This window comes from Caloenas nicobarica, chromosome 24 (assembly GCF_036013445.1).
Source record: "Caloenas nicobarica isolate bCalNic1 chromosome 24, bCalNic1.hap1, whole genome shotgun sequence".
Classification (NCBI taxonomy): Eukaryota; Metazoa; Chordata; class Aves; order Columbiformes; family Columbidae; genus Caloenas; species Caloenas nicobarica.
This window is the reverse complement of record NC_088268.1, coordinates 425,408-441,639: the sequence shown is the minus strand read 5'-3', so window position 1 is coordinate 441,639 and position 16,232 is coordinate 425,408. Positions and strand designations below refer to the sequence as shown.

At 48.3% G+C, this 16,232-nt stretch overlaps 1 pseudogene; it reads right to left on the bottom strand.

Annotated features, from left to right (window-relative positions):
* Window positions 1-6,552: 6,552 nt before the first annotated feature.
* Window positions 6,553-7,496, bottom strand: LOC135998283 (olfactory receptor 6F1-like; annotated as a pseudogene).
* Window positions 7,497-16,232: the final 8,736 nt, after the last annotated feature.

Below are 16,232 nucleotides of genomic sequence, written 5' to 3'. Positions count from 1 at the left end.
CTATCAGCTCCTGGAATGAGGCCCCGCATTCATCATGCTCAGTTGCAAAGCTATCCAAGCACTGCAGGACCCGCCAGGGCAGCTGTTGGTGGTGGCAGACAGCTGGTCCAGCGCCCTGCGGCTCGCCCAACCCAGCGCGGGGACATGGTGGTGTATTACTGTGCCATGGGAGACACAGGGAGAGGAGACAGGGCTGCAGTCGGGCATGAACCGCTGTGGGCAGGGCCAGGCGTGTGTGTTGGGGAGACAACCCTGGTGGTTCTGCTGCCCAATCGGCACCGGCTTCAGCATCAACACCAGCACTGACATCGGCACCAACCACACTCCCAGCAGAACATGACAGCAGGGAGCAATCATGACCGGAGCGGTGCCGGTGTCTGGTGGTACCTGGGAAGGAGCAATTGCATCCGCCGACTCCACTGGCTCCCAGTGAGGAGCAGTGACTTTCTGCTCTGCACAGAGAGGCGGGCAGCGGAGATCCTCCTGCCCATGGGCAGCCACGCAGCCCTCGCTCCTGTGGCACCAACTGCCCATTGCTGCTGCTCAGTGGGCAGGGTCTGAGGATCTATTTTAGAACAGAAAGACCCAAATGCTATAGTGCTCAAACTAGCAGTTGCTTTGACATTACACCCAGAACGACTTCCTTCCTGGTTACTTTGTGAATAAGCACAGATACACAATTACACACTGAATCCTCAAGCTCAACGGTCTGCTTCCAAGGTGCTCTTGTTGGTGTTGGAAAGGCACCCTGTAGAGCCAACAGTTCCATCACAGACACTTAAAAGGGTATCCCACAGTGGCTGGTGTTCGGGGCATAGGGCTCATTGCACAGGACTCCCCTCAACCTCAGATTGAGAGCCTTTGGTGTCGAAGTGAAGCCCTGGAGGTAGGAGAGAAGCTTGAGCTGGGCACTTGTTGAAAGACACTTCTGAGACTCAAGTTCAGACCTCAGGAGTGAGCCACAAAGAGGGTTGTGAGTGGGAGCTGCTGTGCTAATAACCAGTTTTCTGCAGTCCCTACCAATGGTATGAGCAAAGGACTTGGGGTGAGAAGTGGCAGAGGAGCCCTGCTCCAGGCATCAGATGTCAGAAGACATTAAAATCAAGCAGCCTTTTTGCTTGCCTGGGTATTGGGGTTCAGGGACCCAGAGTGGGACAAGCAGCTGGAGGTTGTGGGTAATGTAGGGAGGTCAAGTGTCACAGAAGGACTGCCTGTACAATGGACAGTGTGTTGCCCTGTCCTCCCCCTGCCAGGGTGTGGGATTGTGTCTGTCCCTGTGTGGCTGGTTTCTGCAGCAGATGCTCTTTATGAAGAAGTTTCTCTTCAAGTTCCTTCTCTGTGGCCAGAGAAGAAGGGAGAGAGTGTGTAAGACCTGGGTCCAGGCACTTCGGTGTGTGCCTGGTCCTCCCTCCATCCAGATAGTCCCAGGGACAGGGTGGGCATGGGTGTGTGCAGGGGTGCCTTCTGCATCTCCTGCAGATCTGGGTGCAGGCCTGTGTAGCTGCCCAGGTGGTTGATGTCAGGAGAAGTTCACCAGGGATGCCTGTCCCTTTGATGGACAGTACTTAAGCCATGAGTCTGTTATCTCTCTAGGGCAGGAGTGTCAAGATCATCTTCACCAGGGGCCACATCAGCCTCACGGTTGCCTTCTAAGGGCCGAATGTGATTTTATGATTCAACTTGTGGGCCTTGTGTTTGCCACTCGCTTAAGTACATTGTACTCCTTTATAACCAACGTTACATTGTCTTCCTTCTGCATCAATCTTTCTCTTACTGGACATCTTGGAATTCAAATTGTTCCTCCAGAAATGGTATAGTGCGCCACCTAAGTAAAAGACCAAGATGTCCTTTAGGACCAGGTTAAATAATAGTCAGGGCCCCTCACACAGGCTCACCTTTCCTTCAAACCCCCTTCCCCATAAACAGCAGTCACTCTTTTCCACCAATTCTCCCCCTCCATCTATCCCAGTAACATTCTCCTTATTCCCCCATTGCCAATTCCTTGGACAGCAATATTATCCTTAATGCCACTCCCTGGTATGAACATTCTCCTCTTTCTTCCATGGTGGAATAAGGAGAATGTTCCTTTGGGAGTGGACATGTTTACTGATATTCTCCTTTTATCACCCCCCATGAGGAGCATTCTCCTTATTCCCCCATCCCCTGCCCCCTAGCAGAGACATCTGCTTTATTTCACCATTACAAATCCTAGCGGGCACTTTCCTTCTTACCCCATCTGCTCAAGACATCCCCCCTTAAAGGGGTATTGCCAACCGGGCAGTCACACTTCATTTGATAAATTAGCTAGATACATGAACTTTAGCAAGTGGCCGGGACTGCTGGACAATGCCTAACTACTGCTCATGCCCCAGAGCTGTCTTGTTATTAAACAACATATTATTAAATGACATCATCATGTCATTGTGAAAGCACAGCCACAACTGCTGGACCACAGAGATGGCCTTATCCATGGAAAACAGTGTAGAATTCATGAGTGGGACCCTGGTTGCTGGTTAGAAAATATCTTTTTACAGGTATTTCTGTTTAAATGACATGTAATTGCTAAAGTTCATGTATCTGGCTAATTTATCAAAAAATTAAATGAAAGGTTTACCTAGTTGAGAGTGTCCCTTTAAGCACCCCCTGCCACCTCCCCCTCGCCATGTAATTTTTGTCTGCCTTGTCTTTGAATGCCCCAAGGCAGTTACTAGTGTCCCCCATCAATCTCACCTATTACTCTTCTTACACAGGCTCACCGCTTTCCTGTAGCTACAACAACAGCTCCTGCCCTTCTCCTGCTCCTGCAGTGCAACGTGTGTCACACACGCTGCACACGGGACTAGCTCACTAGCAGGAGCCTGGGGACAAGGAGCTTGGCACTACCGCTGGGTAGAAACAAAGTGTTGGGCCGGATAAACAAGGTGGAGGGCTGGATTCGGCCCGTGGGCCTTGTGTTTGACACCTGTGCTCTAGAGAGTCCTCTTGTGGTGGAGGCTGGGGAACAGACACAAAGAAGCTGCCTGGAGCAGCAGGGAGAGAGTTTTGCTCCACCCTCTGGGCTGTGGTTTGAGGCCACTTTGATCTGGCAGAGGTAGACGAGCTGAAGTTGCAAGTATCTCGTCCCTCATGCTGACAGGTCCCTGGGCACCCCATGAAGGAAGTGCATGACATGGTCCTGATTTTACTGGCAGCCTTGGTGGAACTGGCAGACTTTGGTGAGATCTGACTTTCAAGCTGGGTAGAATGAGGCAAGAGTTTGTGTTGCTGATGGTGGCAGTGGGGAGATGTGAGTCCTAACTCCCTGGGGCATCTGGGAGTGTTTCTGCAGGGAGAGCAGAGGCTGTAGATGAGTGTGGCAAATAATCTGGGAGACGCCAGGACTAATGGATATAAAAAGAGGAATAAGATCTCAAAATTTGCAGGTACTGAGCATTCCCGAATGTGCTGCTAATATATATGAAGCCCGAAAGAGGGAAAGATGCAAGGGAACGGAGCAGTGCAGCATATAGGTTAACAAGATGTGAGAGGAGCTGAAATGTCATACAAGGACAGGACAAGGGCAGAGCATGTGGTGTGTCATATGGAGGAACTGTAAAAGCAAGAAGAGCTGGTCACGAATGAGAAAGAAACAGCTCATGTCTTCTGGTGCTGAAGAGGAGACCAGCACTTAACGTAGCTCAGAGACAGATATGTGGGCTGGAAGATCAGTCGGTCTTGCTGAATAGGAAGACAACTTGTGGGGAGAGTAGTGGCAAGAACCTTCAGAGAGATGTGTGCGGAGACAAAGAGCTCAGCATTTCAGAGTTTAGGAACAGTGAGATGGAAAGTGGGGACAATGAGCAAGCTGATGAAGCGATAGACAGACTGGTACACAGGTAAACAAAGGTGAAAGCCCTTTCTGGCTTTACAGGTCATGCCCAAAAGGACTCTGTGCTCCAGTTCCCAGCAGAAATGACCATCCAGGTGGGACACAGCACAGCTCTGCACTGCAATTTCTCCACTGGTGATTCCAATCCCTACATCTACTGGTACCAGCAGCACCAGACCCAGTCCCCTCAGATGCTGCTGTGGGTGACCAAGTACAGAACTCATGCGGATTCAGGGAGGTTCTCCTCTGCAATGTCTGTGGAGACCTCCCAGGTGATTCTGCATGTACGGGATGCCAAGCTCCAAGACAACGCTGCCTATTTCTGTGCACTGGGCCCACACTGGTGCCCACAGCTTGCAGCACTGCACAGAAATGTGGTGTGTGCTCTGAGGTTGATTCCCTTCCTGCCCAAGGACTAAAGAGGCAATGCTTGCACTGCACCTGGGCATCAGTAACTGAAAAAGACTCATTAGCCAAATGCTGAACAAGATTCTCTCTTCAAACCCTTCCCACACTCATCCATTGCCAGAGAGTGGTCCCACTGTTTTTCATGTCTCTTCTCCTCGTCAGGGAAACCACCAGTGCTGGGAGGAACCCCTATGTCCTTGAGTCCATGTTGTTTCTCAGTCCCACAGTTGGTAACCACATCTCAATGATTTTGTTTCCTCTCATAGGACACAGGACTGGTTCTGGGGACCTCTGCTCAGGCAATGCCACCCCAGCACTGCATACGGTAGCTCAGCTGGAAAGTGCTGACTTTCCAGCTGGATCCCATGTGGGGTGGGTCCCTGCATTCCCTGACGGAGGGTATAGGAACAGAGATTGGCCTTGAAGATATTAAGGTATACCCGTGAGAAAGAAGGGAGTTAAAGAGTAACATCGATGATAGTAAAATTAGCCAATGATACGTTACTATTGCATCCTGTAACCAACAGCAAAAAGACACATGAGCTAGTAAAGACTATATAAAAAAGCAATTGTGGCAATAAATGGAGACTGCTGTTTGTACTTAGGAACTTGGTCTATGTCGTTTGTCCGTCTCAACCGCAACAATCCCATGTAGTGAATTGGAGTCTGTTGCTCATGAAGCATCATCCCCTTCACCTGAGAAACGCTAGGGCACTTGGTTGTTGTCCTACTGCTGTCCCAGTGTGTCCCAACTGTCCCAAGTGACACGGGTCTGCTCTGCCAGCCCTGTTGGAGGCTTTGCATGCCCCTATTTATCTCAGAGGGCTCTAGACAGCATTGATCAGGAGTTTATGGCAGCCATCAGTGTCCTGCACTCTGCTGTGTCTCATGTCCCTTGCACATTTCAGGTCCTGCTTTTGGCTGCTCTTCAGGAGTACAGAGGGCTTCAATGCTCCACAGAAACAATTTTCCCCCAAAAGCAAGGAATGACAAGCAGTGATGGCTACCTGAAGACAGATCCAGGCTTAGGCTCTTTCTCTAGCCTCAGTGGTCTGTCCCAGGGATTTTCCCAAATACCACTGAAAGAGAGAGCACAGCTGACAAGGGTGGGCATCAGGCTGTCCTTGGGCACTGGTGCCTGGGCCTGGCTCAGGACTGTCGAGGACTGGTGGACACAGGAGGATCACCTCCAGGAGCTCCACTGCCTCCAGAAGGGAGGAGTAGATGTTCAGCCCAGACTCAATCTACTCACTTGTAGAGCTCTACGCTCAGGTGATATCAGTCCCACACTGCTGATAAAGGCGTATCTGCCATGTTGATGCCTCCTCCTTATGAAGTGGTGACATGGGCTCCCTTCATCATCAGTGTGCAGAAAGAAGAGTTTTGAGAATGTGATTTTTCTGTTCTGAAATGAAAATCAGATGGGGAAAAGCAAGTGCCCTTTGGAAGTACTAATGTCCTCCCAGAGACTGTAAAGAGAGACTTGCTATCAGCCAGCCTTCGGCAGCTCTGCAGTTTGGGGACTTCGCCAATCACATTGAAGTGTTTCCACAACAAAGTCAAACGATGGACTGTTGAAAACTGATGCAGGGTTTTAGATGTGGAAATGCCCTGACATATCTAGTTTGAAGCATAGTGATTTGCATATTTTTAATTAAAAAAAATACTGGATGGAGGGAAGGAAAGGGAGTGTAAGTTTTGTGGACTATCTCATGCTAGGAATAATGGCTATAGGGAGAGATGCCAGGCATTGCCAAATTTTCTCTTGAACCAGAGCATGATTCTGTGGAAAAGCCACAAGAATGGGGCCCAGATACATCCAGGAAATGTCACACTAAACAGAGAAATGCCCATTTCCTGAAGAAATGAGCCAACTGCTTGCACTTTTGAGGGGATTCACATGAATCCCTGATAAAATGAAGCACCCAACAAACTGGAATACAAACCTATGGGAGGACCACTCCTCCAATGCTGTGTCAGAGAACTGTTTCTGGTTGGGTTTTGTGACCCTTTCCAAGTGCTGGTCTCCAGGGCACAGTGAGGCATTCTGGGTTTACCCAGGAGTGACCAGAGGGAGGTGAGAGCATTAGAATCGAGGCTCAGCCCAGACTAAGGTGGCTGTGAGTGAGATGATCTCACTGGGCAACTGGTGGCTTCTCACTGCCTGTGATGCCCAGGGGCACTTAAATTTTGGGGAGGAACTTCTGCAGTATAGTAGTCATGGAAGGTTGGGGATGAATCTGTTTGCTCCCACTGAGGCCCTTTGAAAAGCCACTTCACACTTCCTGGAAAGCCGACCCCAGAGCTCGCTTCGCTTTGTTCCTGAGTGTGTAAATGAAGAGATTCAAAAAACAAGTTAAAACTATGTAGAAGGCTATCACAAGTTTATTCAGACCCAGGGAGTTCTCTGCTGATGGCTTGACATACTGGAACATGGTGGGATCATACCAGATCTTGATGACATTCAGATGGACAGAGCAAGTGGAAAAGTCATATTTCCTGTCGTGGACTGACTGGATTCTCAGGATGGAAGAGATGATGTACATGTAGGAGACCAGGGTGACCACACAGAAGGTTACCACTACAACTGGGGAGACAAGGAAGATCACTAGTTCCACATGTCATGTGTCAGGTACAAGGAAGGTATCTATATTGCAGAGAAAATAATTGATGACATCTGGCCCACACAATGTCAGCCTGGATGTCAGAAACGCCAGCAGAGAGATGGCCAGAAAACCTCCTAGCCAGGAGCTGAACACCAGCCAAGCAGAGAGGACACTGTTCATGAGGGAGCTGTATCTCAGGGGGTAACCTGTGGCTATGTACCAATCATAGGCCGTGACAGACAGAAGAAAACATTCAGTGGAGCCTAGGGAGAGAAGAAAGAACAACTGGAGGATGCAAGCACTGAAGGAGATGGTCTGGCTTTGGGAACAGCACCCGTAGTGTACCAGATCTCCAGAAAGGAGAGATGACAGAGGAAAAAGTACATTGGGATATGGAGGCTGCTGTTCATCCACATGAGGGCTATGATGGATGCATTGCCTGTTACTGCCAGGGAGTACATCAGTGCAAATACCCCCTCAAGGGAGACCTGGCAATGCCATGTGCCTGAGAAGCCAAGAAGGATGAATTCTTCCACACTTGTTCTATTTGCAGTGTGTACCCAAGTGCTGAGTTTCTTCTGTAAAGACAAGAAGGGTTCTATGAGCATTTGCATGCCTGTGCTGGTTGTTCAGATGTTGTTAGTAGTGAAACAAAGCCATCATCCCCGACAAAGTTGTTGGTGCTTAGCATGGGAAGGCAGCGTCTACCCTAAGTTAAATTGTCAGGGAAATCATTTGCTGCAGAAATGTGTTTGGACTATTAGATCTGACCCTGAAGGTCAGGCCTTCACCATCAAATGAACATAGAGAATTATTTACTGGATCAAGCACAAGCATCTCCTTTAGAACATGGTGAATGCAATTGCTTCCATTGGATTAAAATCCCATTTGGGAAAAGGTCGTTGGGAGGCTGAGGGTCTCCAGCTACGTGAAAGGCTTTTGCTGAGGAAGGGAATAACATACCTGCCTTCTTCCTGGCAGGAAATACTGAGTTGCAATCTTAGCAAATAACACTGAGGGGATAGAGAACTGTTCACAACATCACGGCACTGGAAGAGATTTTCTCACCTCTTCAGTTGATCACAGGGGTTTTGAGCTGAGATGGCACTGGCACAGGGTAGCAGGTGAGCATGACAGTAATGACTGAAGGACTCGTGGTCTTGTATCTTGCTTTCTTCCAAGCCTGAGCACAGACATCTGAATCTCAGTACAGCTACTAGGGATAAGACTCAACTCTCTGTAATTTTGTCATCTCAGCATCAGGGGAAGGACTTCTGCTGACCAGGCTGAAAAATCTACAACGAAATACTATTAGTTCCTCCATTTAGCCCCTTTCTTTGGGCAGAGAAAGGCACTTGGGGAAAGAGACATGGCTCACCTTGCCTGATTGTCTTGATTTAACCGGACCTAGTAATATGACCACGATAGATGATTGCTCACTGCCCCCGCTTCCACCCTGAACAGTGGAAAGGGAAGGAAGAACAGTTTAATAAAATAACAAAAGAACACTAACATACTACTACTAATAAGAATACATATATAAAATGCAAATAGAATATAGAATAAAAGATACTCATGTAATTCCTGACAAACTCCGGACAAGCCGGAGAAGCAGCACTCTGGTCCCAAACAGCTGATCCCAGAGAGAGAAGAGAGAAGAGAGAATAAGGCAGAAAGGCCGAGAGGCCACTGCAAAATGCCAGGATGGAAAAGGCCGAACTAAAGGAACTCCTGAACAGAACTCCACCAAAATGGAGCACAACCAGAACAGGTCTCTGTCCCTGTTCATCCTGACTCTGTCCCAAGTCCTAGCTGAAAGATCCCAACTCTCCTTAAATATGAAGCTTGATTCTAATGGCATGGAATATTCTTATTGATCAGTCTGGGTGTCAGTCAAGGTCTGCCCCATGCATGCTCCTCTCCCAGCTGCCTAATGCTTGAGACAGAGCAATCTGAAAGACCTTGGCATCCAGACAACAACAACTAAAAACACTAACTCTGTCCTGGGGTGTTACCTTCTCGTTCTCAAACTAAATCAAAACAATGATCATGTTGGCTATGAAAAAGAAAGGTTTGAGAAATTAAGAAAATTTAAGAAATTTTTTCTTCACTGCATTACGAAAATTAACTCATTTTCAGTCAAACCAGCACAACATAGCCCTCTAGAAGTGCCAGGTTGTCTCTGAGGAATAAGGCAAGCATCTATTAAGCACATCAGATGAATAAGATGGACATCTCAGTTTGGGAAGAGATATCCATGCCTCAGTGGTTGAAGGCAAAATTCTAAGCCTTGAATACCCACCAAGTTAGCCCTGGTGAGAAGCCAGGTGAATCAAGGGGTTTTATCTATGCTCTCCCTGCAGACAAGAGAGAATTCTTGATCAGTTCTCTAGGGGAGAATAGATTTCATCCTCAGGTGGGTGTCTAAGACAGATGGAGCTGAAACACCATCTGAAGGATCCCTTTCTCTCCTTTCTTCCTCCTCAGGAGTTCACATACCAGAACTCTTCTTTGGCTAAAGAACAGAGAAATCCCCCTTCACGTGGTTGTCCTTTAACATGCAAGGCATTGGAGGTCTATGCTATGTGTCTTGGACAGGTTCATTCACCAACTCAGCCAATGCATATTATCCAAGTGACATCTCTTCATGCGCCATCCTCCAGATGAAGACATAGTCCCCTTGGCTGAGGGAGAACATTGGAAAGAGATTGATTTATCAGAGGAGCTCTGGATACACTGATGTCAGGAGAAGTGTGGATGAATAGCTCTCACCTTGCTGACTCACTTCAAGCTGTACACAACTGCTTGACGTTGTTTCCTCTCCATCCACCTAGTAGGTATTGACAGCTTGTGCTCCCAGTTTTCTTTCCCCCTCACAGCCATCACTGTATTCCCACAAAGTGGGACCTTGTGTGCACACAGAGTGTGTAAAGTCTCTGCAGTTTAGCTCCATATAGGGAGAGCATATATCAGAGTCACCAGCATCGTTAGCGTTAGCATAAGAACATCCCCACACCCACCTCATTAACACACTGAAGCTCCAACTGACCACACCGAGAAGGAGGTTTTCTGTTTTCCCTGTGTGCCCCAAGGAGTTTGAACTATGGGGCATCTCATGGGTTTGTCAGAGATGGATAATGTTCTCTCTTCACACAGGCCAATTAAAGAGCAGTAACACAATTCTCTGAAGTGTGGCCACTTGCTGACACACAAGTGATGTCTGAAATAGTCATGTCCCAAGAGACTGGAAGTGTCAAGTATTTGGTGCTGGATATTAATATGGTCGAGAAACCTCCAGGATGGAACATAACTAGAGGCAAATATGAACACATGAATAAAGAGAGATTAAGGTAAGGGAGGCACCTGCCTCATTTCCGAGCCTCTAACTACAGTTAAGATCAAAGACTTCAGTCTTCCTTTCTTCCTTGAAGTGAAAATCTAAATGAAGATCTAAGTAAAGATCTACGTGCGAAGTCAGACAACACATGAGTAGGGGCACATCGATCTCCTCTGTCTCCAGAGTAGGTGTCTCCAGGTGAGCTATTCATCTTTGCTCCATTGATCATCAGTGGAAAGAAATAGGCACTGTCAAGACTAAGTTCATCCTGTCTCATGCAGATCAGGCAATCCATGCCTTACAAGCACTGATTTCTCTTCTGTTGACACTCAAGATAGACTAGACAGCTGGCTTAGGCAACACACACACAAGTCTTGATGTCTTGTCATCTAGAGTTAGTTGAGAAGACTCACACCCAAAGAAGGGCTGTTTACACTGTCCAGGGCCACCACACAGGTATTGGACTTGAAAGAGTCATCTTCTGCAAGTCCTGTGTCAATGTGGTTGAGGGGAGACTGATCCGCACTTACTGTGAGGTGGAGGTGCTGCTAATGAGAGTAACATGCCCAGCTTGAGCTCATTCACCTACACAAAAGATTTCTCCCTGCTGTCCATCAGTCCTCGAGTACTTTGGATGTGGATAAGGGGTTTCAACTATGGGATGTGGGTGCTTGGAAGGCTAAGTAGATGTGGGCTTATTGCTCGGAGAGGATGGGGACCTGGTGACAAATTAAAGGAAAAAGGCTGATGGACTTGATCTTGCTGCACACATGCATTTCCATGTAGATATACATGCATGATCCTCTACACAAATGTACACACACAAAAGCACACACCTACAGACACCTATATCCACACAATTACCAATATGCCAGCCAGTCACACACAGTCATATTCTCCTGCATGAAGAGACGTGTGTGTGCTAAAACACATACATGTTCGCAGACACAGTTTCCCAAACAGACACAGAGAACACTTGTGCATATCCTTGCAACCCTGGACTTCAGCAGGGCCGACTTTGGCCTTTTCAAACAGTTGCTGGAGGGAATCCCGTGGGCAAGGCTGCTTGAAGGTAAAGGCGCCCAAGATAGTTGGTTAACATTCAGGGACTGCTTCTACCAAGCTCAAGATCAGTGCATCCCGACGCGCAGGAAGTCAAGGAAGGGAGCCAGGAGACCTGCGTGGTTAAACAGGGAACTGCTGGGCAAACTCAAGTGGAAGAGGAGGGTTTACAAATCATGGAAGGAGGGGCTGGCCACTTGGGAAGAATATAAGGCTGTTGTCAGAGGATGTAGGGAGGCAACTAGGAAAGCTAAGGCCTCCTTAGAGTTAAACCTGGCGAGAGGGGTCAAGGACAACAGGAAGAGCTTCTTCAAATACATGGCAGATAAAACTAACACCAGAGGCAATGTAGGCCCACTGATGAACGGGGTGGGTGCCCTGGTGACAGAAGATACAGAGAAGGCAGAATTACTGAATGCCTTCTTTGTCTCTGTCTACTCTGCCGGAGGCTGTCCTGAGGAGCCCCGTACCCCTGAGGCCCCAGAGGAAGGCAGGGCAATGGAGGAGTCTGCCTCAGTTGATGAGGACTGGGTTAGGGAGCAATTAAGCAATCTGGATATCCATAAATCCATGGGTCCAGATGGGATGCACCCGCGGGTGCTGAGGGAGCTGGCTGAAGTCATTGCTGGACCGCTCTCCATCATCTTTGCCAAGTCTTGGGAAACGGGAGAGGTGCCTGAGGACTGGAGGAAAGCAAATGTCACTCCGGTCTTCAAAAAGGGCAAGAAGGAGGACCCAGGCAACTATAGACCGGTCAGCCTCACCTCCATCCCTGGGAAAGTGATGGAACACCTTATCCTTGGTGCCATCTTAAGACATATCAAGGATAAGAGGGTCATCAGGGACAGTCAGCATGGCTTCACCAAGGGGAAGTCGTGTTTGACCAACCTCATAGCCTTTTATGAAGACGTAACAAGGTGGATTGACGATGGCAGAGCAGTGGATGTGGTCTACCTTGACTTCAGCAAAGCATTTGACACCGTCTCCCACAGCATCCTCACGGCAAAACTGAGGAAGTGTGGACTGGATGATTGGGTAGTGAGGTGGACTGCAAACTGGCTGAAGGAGAGAAGCCAGAGAGTTGTGATCAATGGGGCGGAGTCTGGTTGGAGGCCTGTATCTAGTGGAGTGCCTCAAGGGTCAGTTCTGGGACCAATACTGTTCAATATATTCATCAGTGACTTGGATGAGGGAATTGAGTGTACCATCAGCAAGTTTGCTGATGACACCAAGCTGGGAGGAGTGGCTGACACGCCAGAAGGCTGTGCTGCCATCCAGCGAGATCTGGACAGGCTAGAGAGTTGGGCGGGGAAAAATTTAATGAAATATAACAAGGGGAAATGTAGAGTCTTGCATCTGGGCAGGAACAACCCCAGGTTCCAGTACAGGTTGGGGAATGACCTATTAGAGAGCAGTGTAGGGGAAAGGGACCTGGGGGTCCTGGTGGACAGCAGGATGACCATGAGCCAGCACTGTGCCCTTGTGGCCAAGAAGGCCAATGGCATCCTGGGGTGTATTAGAAGGGGGGTGGTTAGTAGGTCCAGAGAGGTTCTCCTTCCCCTCTACTCTGCCCTGGTGAGACCTCATCTGGAATATTGTGTCCAGTTCTGGGCCCCTCAGTTCAAGAAGGACAGGGAACTTCTGGAGAGAGTCCAGCGCAGGGCCACAAAGATGATTAAGGGAGTGGAGCATCTCCCTTATGAGGAAAGGCTGAGGGAGCTGGGTCTCTTTAGCTTGGAGAAGAGGAGACTGAGGGGTGACCTCATTAATGTTTATAAATATATAAAGGGTGGGTGTCACGAGGATGGAGCTAGGCTCTTCTCGGTGACAACCAACAGTAAGACAAGGGGTAATGGGTTCAAGCTGGAACACAAGAGGTTCCACTTAAATGTGAGAAGAAACTTCTTCTCAGTGAGGGTGACAGAACACTGGAACAGGCTGCCCAGGGGGGTTGTGGATTCTCCTTCTCTGGAGACATTCAAAACCCGCCTGGACGCCTTCCTGTGTAACCTCACCTAAGTTTTCCTGCTCTGGCAGGGGGATTGGACTAGATGATCTTTTGAGGTCCCTTCCAATCCCTAACATTCTGTGATTCTGTGATCCACATTTGCATGTCTATTATCACAAGCACACACATACATGTGAATGCACGCATGAGCACAGCCAGAGGAACATGTACCTGAGCACCATCATGCACACACACCACAGAGAACCAGGACTCTGAACACCAGTTCTCAGCCCCTCTAGACAGCTGTAGGCAAGTACTTCAGAGCCTGCATTTAAGGTAATGAAGCAGTCACTGGCCAGTCCCATCAGCTGTAGTGAGCTCCAGGGCTTAGCAGTGGTTCAGTCAGCTGCTTTCTCACTGTAAGGCAGCGACAAACCAGAGCAGAGTCAACGCTGTCACAGCCTCTCCAGACACTGAGCGTCTCCGTGTCCCAAGTAGGTGTGTAACGGATAATATAAAAATGAGAGAACGTCCCCAATGCTGCAGCCTCACAAAGAATTCCCATATGACAAGGAAAATAAAATCCTGCAGTGTCAGAAGTTCCTGCCTGACCTTGTTGATCTCCTCAAGGGTCTGGGACCAGCCCCTGCCCTTGCACAGGGAGCAGTGCCACAGTGGCAGTCTCAGGTGACAGCAGAAAGGTGTGTGTCTGGGACAAGCCAGACTCCCCTGAGGCTACAGACACTGAGGTTGGGACATCAGAAGGGAGGTAGTAGTGAACTTGTCTCTAGACTCACTTTAATTTATATACCTTCTCTTCAAAAGGCAGAGAAATGCAGGAGCAACATTAATTTACAGAGCAGTTGAAAAAATGGTTTGGCTGCCCTTTGAATGTTCATGCGTTCTTTTTCTCTTTTTCCCAGTTGTAACTGATATGCTGCCCCCCTTTTTTTTTTTCCTTATGTTTTGCATGCAGGTGCAGGTGGTGTATTGCCTACATCACCTCTGAGCCTTTTTGCCTTTTTCCTCTCTTTTCTCTCCCTGGGATTGGTTTTGAGACCAGGTGCTGTTTCCCGGGACTGGCTGGTCAGCATGTTTGGGAGAAATTGCCTTGAGTATCTTTTATTTCTGTTTTATATGTATATTTACTAGTAGTGTATTAGTATTTTATTATTTTGTTAAACTCTATTTATCTCAATCCAAGTTTTTCCCTTCCCTTTTGATTCTCTCCCCTATTGGAGGGGCGAGGGAGGGGGTGAGTGAGCGACTATCCTGGTTGTATTGCCAGCTCAGGTTAAACCATGACAACAGAGCAGCTGAAGAAATGGTTTGTCTGTCCTGTGGTGTTCATGCATTCTTTTCCTCTTTTCCCCAGTTGTAATTGATGTGCTGCCATTTTTTTTGCCTTATGTTTTGCGTGCAGGTGCAGGTGTTGTAATTGCCTACATGTAGCACAGCACAGCAGAGGCCTCCTCAGTAATCTGTCACATGGATCACTAACTCCTTGATGTACAGTGATCTTTGGGTCAGGGTGATGACCAGTTATTTACTTCACAAGAACAAATACCAGCTCTTGAACCTGCTCAGAGCAGCTTCCACACCCTTGGTTCTTAGGATGTACATCAAGGGGTTGAGCAGGGGATTAAGAATGATGTAAAGAACAGCCACTGCTCTGCCTAGTGTCCCTTTTGAGGGGGGGGGGTCCCATGTAGGTGAAGACATCTGGGCCATAGAAACAGGCCACAGCAATGAAATGGGAAGCACAGGCTGAGACAGCTCAGTGCCTGCCTCCTGCAAAGCAGAGCCACAGCATGATTTAAATCACCATTATAAATATCCAGCCTCTGGCAACAATGCCTATAGTTTGAAGTGTAAAAACTGCATGGATCCTGTGCCCCTTTCCAAGATCTCCTCAGTTGCACAACCAAACCAGGGGTCATGCCAAGAGCCAGTAGCAGCCCTGTGGCAGTGCTTTGGCAAAAGGGGTCATTCATCTGTCAAGAGAAATGCCATTCCTCCCTCTTCTACAAGGACAGTTGGAGATGGTGACATCAGTGCAAAGGACCTGAGGTACCTTGTGCTTATCACAGGGTTTAGTGCAGTAGGGTCAGGAAGTCCAGCTGTGCTCCTGTCGATGATTCTTACTGAAGTATGATTATGGAAAAAAAATTCAGACACACAAGTGAAATGCCCTCATAAAGCTTTTGGCCTTCCGTCATTCTGAGATACGCTTCATGAGCCATAAGTCCCTCTTGGCACAGGACATGGCTGTGGGGATTACCACCCTTCCACTTGTACGTTTTTGTCAAGAGATCTAAATTTTCATGAAGGAAATAAGATATGGGACTACAGTGGATGCCAAGAGACATTTCCACCAATCAGACGGGATGAGATATACATGAAAAAGAATGTTCTCCCTGCAGAATGGAAGCCAGTTCCTGATCACACTCATTGAGGGGGCCAATGAAACAATCAAGAGCTCTGAGCCCACCTGCAGTTCTCTTGCCATGTGCACCCAGTAACCACATCCATGCTGATCTTCACATTCTCCTGCATGCTCTGTGTCAGAGCAATTTTGTCTCACTCAGAAATGCACTATGTCACTGTGTTCATTTCTGTGCTGACTTGCCTCAGCCTCCATGTGCTTAGCTCAAATTTCCACCCTCAACACCTTCAGCAGTGTGGGTGACTCTTCCTTGCTAATCTTGCTCATGCGCGCTGGCAATGGCCCCTACATTGATTGATGGAGGAGAGGGGAAGGTGCAGCAGCAGCTATGGGACATCCCAAGAGCTGCTCCCAGCTTTAGAACTCATAATATTCTGCAAAGCAAATCATGTTCCAGAGCCCCACACCCACCCCCTTCCACCCCAGCACAGCTCTGGCCATAACAAGGGAACACCCTTCCTCAAGAGCTCAGGGGACTGCTGACCCCTCAGGGCCTTCTGCCTTTTGGGGCATCTGTGAGCAGAGACACAGCAAGGCAAGACCTGATGGTCACAAGC